Genomic DNA, 7,962 nt, shown 5'->3' on the forward strand with positions numbered 1-7,962 from the left:
ACCGAGTAACACGGTACACTAAGGATCCGAACCCCGGCCAGACTGACTCCGGAGCTCTGGCTCCTCCGAATGCTCCGCCCTTGGGAAGAAAGGCCAGGTCACAACTGTGAGGAGCACCGGGTCTGGTCCCAGCTCAGAGTTAAGGCGCTGGACACGAGCAAAGCAAGGCCCTCCGCCACCCTGGGAGTCAAACTCCCCTCCGCAAGTAACTTCCGAACAAGCGACCCAGGAAGTTATTTGCGCCAAACACGGAGCGGTCCCCGGGCCAGCAGAGCAGCGCCTCCGGGACAGGGGCAGCGGCGCCGGAGCCAAACCCCCGCCCCTGTCCCACAGCCTCGGCGACGACGCCCCGCCCCGAAGCCCGAACCGACCGCGGGAGCTTCGGTACTCACCTCCTGCGCCGCCGCGCCGCGCCCCCAGGAAGTGGTTTCTTGCGACCTTGGGGCCCGGAAGTGACGCCCCTAAGCAACCAGCTGGCTCGGTTCCGCCCCTCCGCGTTGCTAGGGTTGGTGGATCCAGGCTGCTGGGCTTTGTTAGCCTTTTGTCCCAACCCTGTGGTTTGGAGCTGGAGAGAGGCCTACAGAAGTGAAAGCCAGGCTCCCTCGATTCTCTAAGGCTCTGTATCACAGCCCATTTCAGCAAACATTTATACACGTTTATAGACGCCTTCATTTTTTTTTTTTAAGTTTGATTTACAAACTAGTTTGTAAGTTTTAGGTGTGTTTGTAGTGGTGTGTAAGTTTTAGGCGTACAGCAAAGTGATTCAGCTATATATATATATTTATTTTTTTTTATTCTTTTCCATTATAGGTGGTTATAAGATATTGAATATAGTTCCCTGTGCTATACAGTAGGCCCTTATTGTTTATCTATCTTATGTTTGTTGTTGTTGTTGAGTCGCTGAGCCACGTCTGATTCTTTTGCGACCCCATGGACTGTAGCCTGCCAGGCTTCTCTGTCCATGGGATTTTCCAGGCAAGAATACTGGAGTGGATTGCCCTTTCCTTCTCCAGGGGATCCTCCCAACCCAGGGATCGAGCCTGCATTTTCTGCATCTCCTGCTTTGTCAGGTGGATTCTTTACCACTGAACCTCTAGCGAAACAAGCCCATTTTACACATAGTGTATCTGTTAATCCCAGACGCCTAATTTATCCCTTCCCCTCATCCTGTTTGGTAACCATAAGTTTGATTTCTATGTCTGAGTCTATTTCTGTTTTATAAATAAGTTCATTTGTATCATTTTTTAAAAGATTCCACATGGAGGTGATATCGCATGGTATTTGGGCTCCCCTGGTGGCTCAGATGGTAAAGAATCTGCCTGCAATGCTGGAGACCTGGGTTCAATTCCTGGATTGGGAAGATTCCCCTGGAGGAGGGCATGGCAACCCACTCTAGTATACTTGCCTGAAGAATCCCCATGGACAGAGGAGCCTGGTGGGCCACAGTCCATGGGGTCACAGAGAGTCAGACACAACTGAGCAACTAAGCACAGCACACATGGTATTTGGCTTTCTCTGATTTACTTCACTTAGTATAACAATCTTTAGGTCCATCCATATTGCTGCAAATGGCAATGTTTTTATGACTGAGTAATATTCCATTGTATATACATACCACATCTTCTTTATCCATTCATCAATTGATGGACATTCAGGTGGTTTCCATGTCTTGGCTACTGTGAGTAGTGCTGCTGTGAACACTGGGGTGCATGTATCCTTTTGAATTAGAGTTTTCTTGGACATATGCCCAGGAGTGGGATTGCTAGATCATTTGGTAACTCTAGTTTTTTTAAGGAATTTCCATACTTTTCTCCATAGTGACTGCAGCAAATTTACGTTCCCACCAACAGTATAGGAGGGTTCCCTTTTTGCCACATCCTCTCTAGCATTTGTTATTTGTAGACTTTTTAATGACGGTCCTTCTGACCATTGTGAGGTGATACTTCATTGTAGTTGATTTACACTGTATAGATGCCTTAATTCCATGTGAGGCCCTGAGCTAGGAGCCTGCAATGCAGAAAGGAGACAAGCACAGTTTTATAATTCAGACAGAAGCAAATTATTAAAATTCATTCAAAACATTCACCAAGTACCTACTCTATGGCTTGTGCTGGTTGTTGAACTAGACAGATGGAGTCTCTGCCCTCACAAAGCTTACAATTTGAACCCACTATCATATAATGTGACAAGTGTTTGGATGGCAGTACAGTTCCTGACTGAGTGTGGGTTGGGCAAATAATGAAGGGGGAAGGGAACTCTAGTTGGACATGGTAATCAGCCTCCACTTTGGACCTGAATGATTCTTGAATCATAGGATCCATGCCCGTGTATAGCCCCTTCTCACACCAAATAGGGCTAACAGATAGTTAATAGGATATAATGGAAATCATGGAGTATGAGTTCCAAGATTAAGACATAAAAGATATTGTTCTTCCTCTTTGCGCTCTTTTCATCATTCATGAGGGATCCATATTATGAGGATACTCAAGCAGCCCTGGGGAGAGGCTTGCATGAATGATAACTGAGTCTCTTGCCAACAACCACCTCCAACTTGCCAGCTATATGTGTGAGTCATCTTGGGAGTGGATCCTCCAGCCCCAGCCGAGCCTTCAGATGACTGCATCCCTGGCTAAAATCTTGAATATGATTGAGAGACCTTGAGCTAAAAACAACAAAATCACTCTTCAATTCCTGACCCATAGAAACGATTTTAAGCGTCTAAGTTCCAGGGTAATTTGCTTTCAGCATACAGAACTAGTACAGAGAAGATCAAGGAGGAGGAGGGGGATGCCAGAGATTCAAAAACAAGAATGAGACCCGATCTTTCCCTCAAGGAGTTCATTTTCTCCTAGAGGACACAGACAGAAATGATTATAATTCATTCAATATCCACTATCACCCTTACTGTGTGAGATGATCTGGAGGATCCAAGGATGTGTTTCTTCATTCATTCAACAGATATCTATAGTTTCTACTCTGAATCATACACTATGGAATCAGGAAGGCCAATAGTCAGTAGGTTGGTCCCTACCCTCACTGTGTTTAGAGGTTAGGGGTTATCTGACACCTTCATTAATCAATTGCAAAGAAATGTATATTATTAACCATGAGATGTATAAGGAAGAAAGAAGAGGAAACCATGAGAGAGTAAATAACATGGGAAATGCAATCAAGAAAGGGTGATCAGGAAAGGTCTCTCTGTGGAGGTAATATTTAAACTAAGAAACAAAGGATGGATAGGAATTTGCCAGGCAAAAGAGGCATAAGGATAGTAGGAGGTGGGAAGGCTGTTGAAAAGGCTTGATGCGTAAAAGAGTGGGGAGAAGCTGAGGCCTGAAAGGTACAAATATTTAGGGGAATTCCCTGGTGATCCAGTGGTTAGGACTTAGCACTTTCAGAGCCCAGGTTCGATCCCTGGTAGGGGAACTAAGATCCCACAAGCTACACAGCATGGCCAAAAAAAAAAGAGAGAGAGAGAAAGTAATGTACAGATATTTTAAGATAAGACTTGGTGTTTGTCCTGGAGGGGCTCACGGTGGGGTGTGGATGAGGAGGGCCATAGGAGATGGAGATGTCTTATGTTTTGAATTGTGTCCCCCAAAAATGATTTGGTGGAGAACCAACCCCAGTACTTCAGAATGTGATCGTATGCAGAGACATGGTCTTCACAGAGGTAATCAAATTAAACTGAGGTTATTAGGATGGACCCTAACCCAATATGACTGGTATCTTTATTAAAGGGAGAAATTTGGACACCATGCACACTTAGGGAGAATGCCATGTGAAGATGGAAGCAGAGACCAGGGTGATGCTTTTACAAGCCTAGGAATGACAAAGATCGCCAGAAAACTATTGGAAACCATGGGAGAGACGTGGAGGGGATTCCTCCCCACAGCCCTCATCCTTGATTTCTGATTCCTAGCCGGCACAGCCGGAGAAGGCAATGGCAGCCCACTCCAGTACTCTTGCCTGGAGAATCCCATGGATGGAGGAGCCTGGTAGGCTACAGTCCATGGGGTTGCTAAGAGTCGGACACGACTGAGTGACTTCCCTTTCACTTTTCACTTTCATGCATTGAAGAAGGAAATGGCAACCCTCTCCAGTATTCTTCCCTGGAGAATCCCAGGGATGGGGGAGCCTGGTGGGCTGCCATCTATGGGGTCGCACGGAGTCGGACACGACTGATGCGACTTAGCAGCAGCAGCAGCAGCCGGCACAACTGTGAGAAAATAATTATCTCTTGTTGAAACCACCCAGTTTGTGGTACCACATTATGGCAGCCCTAGCAAACTAATACAGATGTGCAGGTGCTTTGAAACCTGTTAATATCAGTATCCAAATGTGAAATATTCCCAGCACGGCTGCTGCAAGCACAGCTACTTCCTTACTCTCTGGAAGCTTCTGGAGGGATCCAGCTGAGTCTTACTCATCTCTGCGCCCTGCCTGACTTCATTAGCACCACAGCACGGTGGAGAACTCTTCGGCATGCTCATTCTTATCCATAACATCTCTGTGAGGCACACTGTTTGCACGATGAAAGAGAAAAAGTTGCAAAAAGCATGGTGTCTGCTCTGAGAAACATTTCCAAACTAGATGAACACAACAGGGTGAACCAGTTTGAAATGATTAATTATAGCTGCTATTTATTGAGTATTCACCAGGTGCCCAGCGCTTTACATATATCAATATTCTCCCAGCAGCTTCCCTGTAAAGCAGATATTATTATTCTCATCTACAGGTGAAGAAAAGCAGGACCGGAGAAGTTAAGCAACTTCCCCAAGGCCCCACAGAGATGGTGTGTATAACCACTGAGCTACCTAACCAAGCTGTTCAAGCCAGATGGGCATTCCAGGCTTGAGTGCTCTAGGATGAAGGGAAGGATCAACAGGGAACAAGGTATCCAGGAGGGCTTCATGAGGAAGGTGGCTCAATGTGGGTCCCAGATGATGGGCTGAATTTGGATATGGGCGAAGGAAAGTGGGGTTTTCCTGGTGGCTCAGACAGTAAAGAATCTACCTGCAATGCAAGAGACCCAGGTTTCTGAGTTGGGAAGATCCCCTGGAGAAGGGAATGGCTACTCACTCCAATATTCTTTCTTTTTTCGTCCTCTGTGATTTTTATTTTTAAAAAAATGTACAAAAGAGAACAATTTAAGGCCTATCAGAAATGTGGAGTCCCAGGCGGGGGCCCTGCCTCAGCCAGGTCTCTGCACTTGGAGGCTTGTCCAGCTGCCCATCATATTTTGTCCCTCTGGGACACAGGGGGTGTTCAGAAGCATACTGTGGCCCTACTCTGTCACCCCAGGCTGACCTCTGTCCCCACAGCCTGGGTTAATGCTCTGCTGTCCCTGTCTTGAAATTCTTAATTCTTGAACAAGTAGCCCCACGGCTTCATTCTGCAAGTTATGTAGCCGGTCTTGTCTGTCTTCCTTTGAACCTGTGTTTTTCAGGCCATGCAGTACCCAGGCAGTGCTCATGTGCTGGAGTGTGTGGAGGCACCCAGGCGCTCCAGCCTGGGACAGGAGTCTCTGGTTTTCAAAGGTTTTAAGGCTGGAGCCGCTGCACCTGCCACCCTTCAGCCCCACATGGCCCTGATGGTCTGCTTTCCTGAATACCTCGTTCCTAGGCGCTCTCGCCTCCTGGACCTTGCAGTATGGCCTCGACTGAGGTGCTTGCTCTCTGAGCCCCACTCCAAAGATGAAGGGGACAGTCTCCGAACATCAGTCAGCTCTGACCTTCTTTGACTTTTCCTCTTGCTTGCCTGCCTACCAAGCTCTTGTTCATACACCAAAGCCTTAGCTAAAATGCCCTTTCCCCAGGAAGCCTTCTCCACTCCCTCTTTGGACTCTCCCAGCTCGCAGTCCTTTCCTCTGGTCCTGTGGGTCTGGAAGTATTTATGTCTGGTTCTGTCGCTCCCAGACTGGAGGTTTCTGAGGGAACATAGGCCAACACAGACTGGTCGAATGGTTTCTCAGATCCTACTGTGGGTATCTGGTACCTTATGAGGACCAGTCCAGATACGTCAAGACTCCAGACTGGCTCTTCCCTTGTGTGATGTTGGAATGGCCCCGTTTTGTTCTGAGACTCAGTTTCCCCAACTTCAATGTAGTCAGCCCAGTCTGTTCTTCATCTAGCCACTCCTTGCTCATGTCCACGGTGGCTGGAAGCATGTGTAAACACCTTATCCTTTGAAGTTTCCACTTGACGCTCAGCAGGTCATGCAGCAGGGCCTCCTGGCCTCGGAGGGTGGGTTTGGATCGTCCTCGGAGTACAGGGGTGGTGGACGGTAGTGGAACTCCTGGATGTAGGCAAAGAAGGGGACTTCCATGCTCACATCAGGGTCTTGCAGTAGTGGCAAGAGGCTCTGTTCCATGGCTGCCACCTCCTCATTGGGCACCACCTCGGAGTACTCAGGAGGGGCTTCAGGCCGCTCTGGCAGGATCCCCAGCCCCCAGTCCATCAGGAAGCTGGCATGGCTGCCCACGCTGGATGAGCGGCTGCCGAAAGGGTACAGGGGGATGGTGCCTAAGACCAGTGGGAGCTGCCCAAGCTTGGATGAGCCCGGGATGTCCACACAGACCTTGAGGGCATAGTCCACATGTAGCAGATGACCATGCAAGATAGAAGGACCGGAGGGATCCGCAGAGCCCGGCCCTGCCACAGTGCCCGCCGCCTGGGGCCCACAAGCTCCCCCGAGAGGCTAGCCACCACGGCTCGCTTCTGTTCTCGGGCACCTCGCTCCATGAAGGTCTGGGTCTGGACCACGGCTGCCCGAGGGAGCACGGGGCACGTGGAGCCGTTGTCAATCTCAGCGAAGACAGGGATCACTTCACCTGGTGTGTAGCCCTTGCCGTCGATCTTGGCTGAGAGGGAGACAAGGCCACGGTTATTGTACCAGGATTGGGCGATCTTTTCCCGAGCTCCGGCTTGAGGGGCCAGCAGAGCCGGTGTGTTGCTGTCCACAGGCTCAATAACAGTAAACGCCTTCTTTGTCCGACGGGCAGGGACCAGGGCCGGTGGAGGGTGGCTTTGATGCAGTATCTGACACTGCCGTGTTTGCCTTCAAAGGAAGTCACTAGCATCGGTGGCAGCTGGAAGCTGAATGGGAATTCATGACGCCCAGGAGGCAGCGTTGTGGTCTCTCCAGTGCCTTGTCGAACAGCATCGCCGCGGGGATACGAACTCGGCCCCTGGCTTCAAACCCCCGGCGGCTCTACGGCTGCAGCCTCAGAACTCGATCCCACCAGGCGCGCACAGGCGCACTTGAAGGTCGGGCCAGAGACTCCACTCCAGTATTCTTACCTGGAGAATTCCCTGCACAGAGGAGCCTGGCGGGCTACAGTCCACCAAGTCGCGAAGAGTCGGACACGACTGAGCAGTTAACACATACACAAAGGAAAGTGAGGCACAAGACTTGCTTTTCCACCTCCAAACCTTTGCCTTTGTTGATGTCTTCACCTCTTCTCCCTGCTCTTCCCAAGAGAGGCTCATTCGCATCACTCAGGGCTCATCCCAAACACTACCTTTTCGGAAACATCTCCCATGATCACCTTTTCTAGCTAGTTATTTTTTCTGGAAATGGCTCCAGCAGTGTTGTTCATCCCACAGGGTAGGGTCTCTTCTGCCCTATGATTGCTTGGACCAACTACGTACAATGGAAGAGATGCTGTGTCCATCTCAGACTTCGCGCCCAACTGGCCTGAAGGTCAGCCATCAGCTAAGAGGTATGACCAGCCCTAGACCAGTGAGCTGTGAGAAGTCCAAGCCGCATAGGGAGAAAGGGAATCTGAGCAGACACCAGACCTAGAAGTGAAGAAGCCATTTGGAGAGGTAGAAAGATAGACAGATGTATGATAGAGCAAAGATGGTAGAATGTTAAGTGTAGAATCTAAGTGGTAGGCATAGCATGTGCTATACAATTCTTTCAACTTTTTTTTTTTTTTTTTTTTTTTTTAAATTTTTT

General features: G+C 49.0%; 1 pseudogene; it reads right to left on the minus strand.

Moving 5' to 3' along the window:
- Positions 1-6,207: 6,207 nt before the first annotated feature.
- LOC104980501 lies at positions 6,208-7,543 on the minus strand (annotated as a pseudogene).
- Between the last annotated feature and the right edge of the window lie 419 nt (positions 7,544-7,962).

The sequence above is a fragment of the Bison bison genome, unplaced genomic scaffold, assembly GCF_000754665.1.
Source record: "Bison bison bison isolate TAMUID 2011002044 unplaced genomic scaffold, Bison_UMD1.0 scf7180017864500, whole genome shotgun sequence".
NCBI lineage: Eukaryota > Metazoa > Chordata > Mammalia > Artiodactyla > Bovidae > Bison > Bison bison.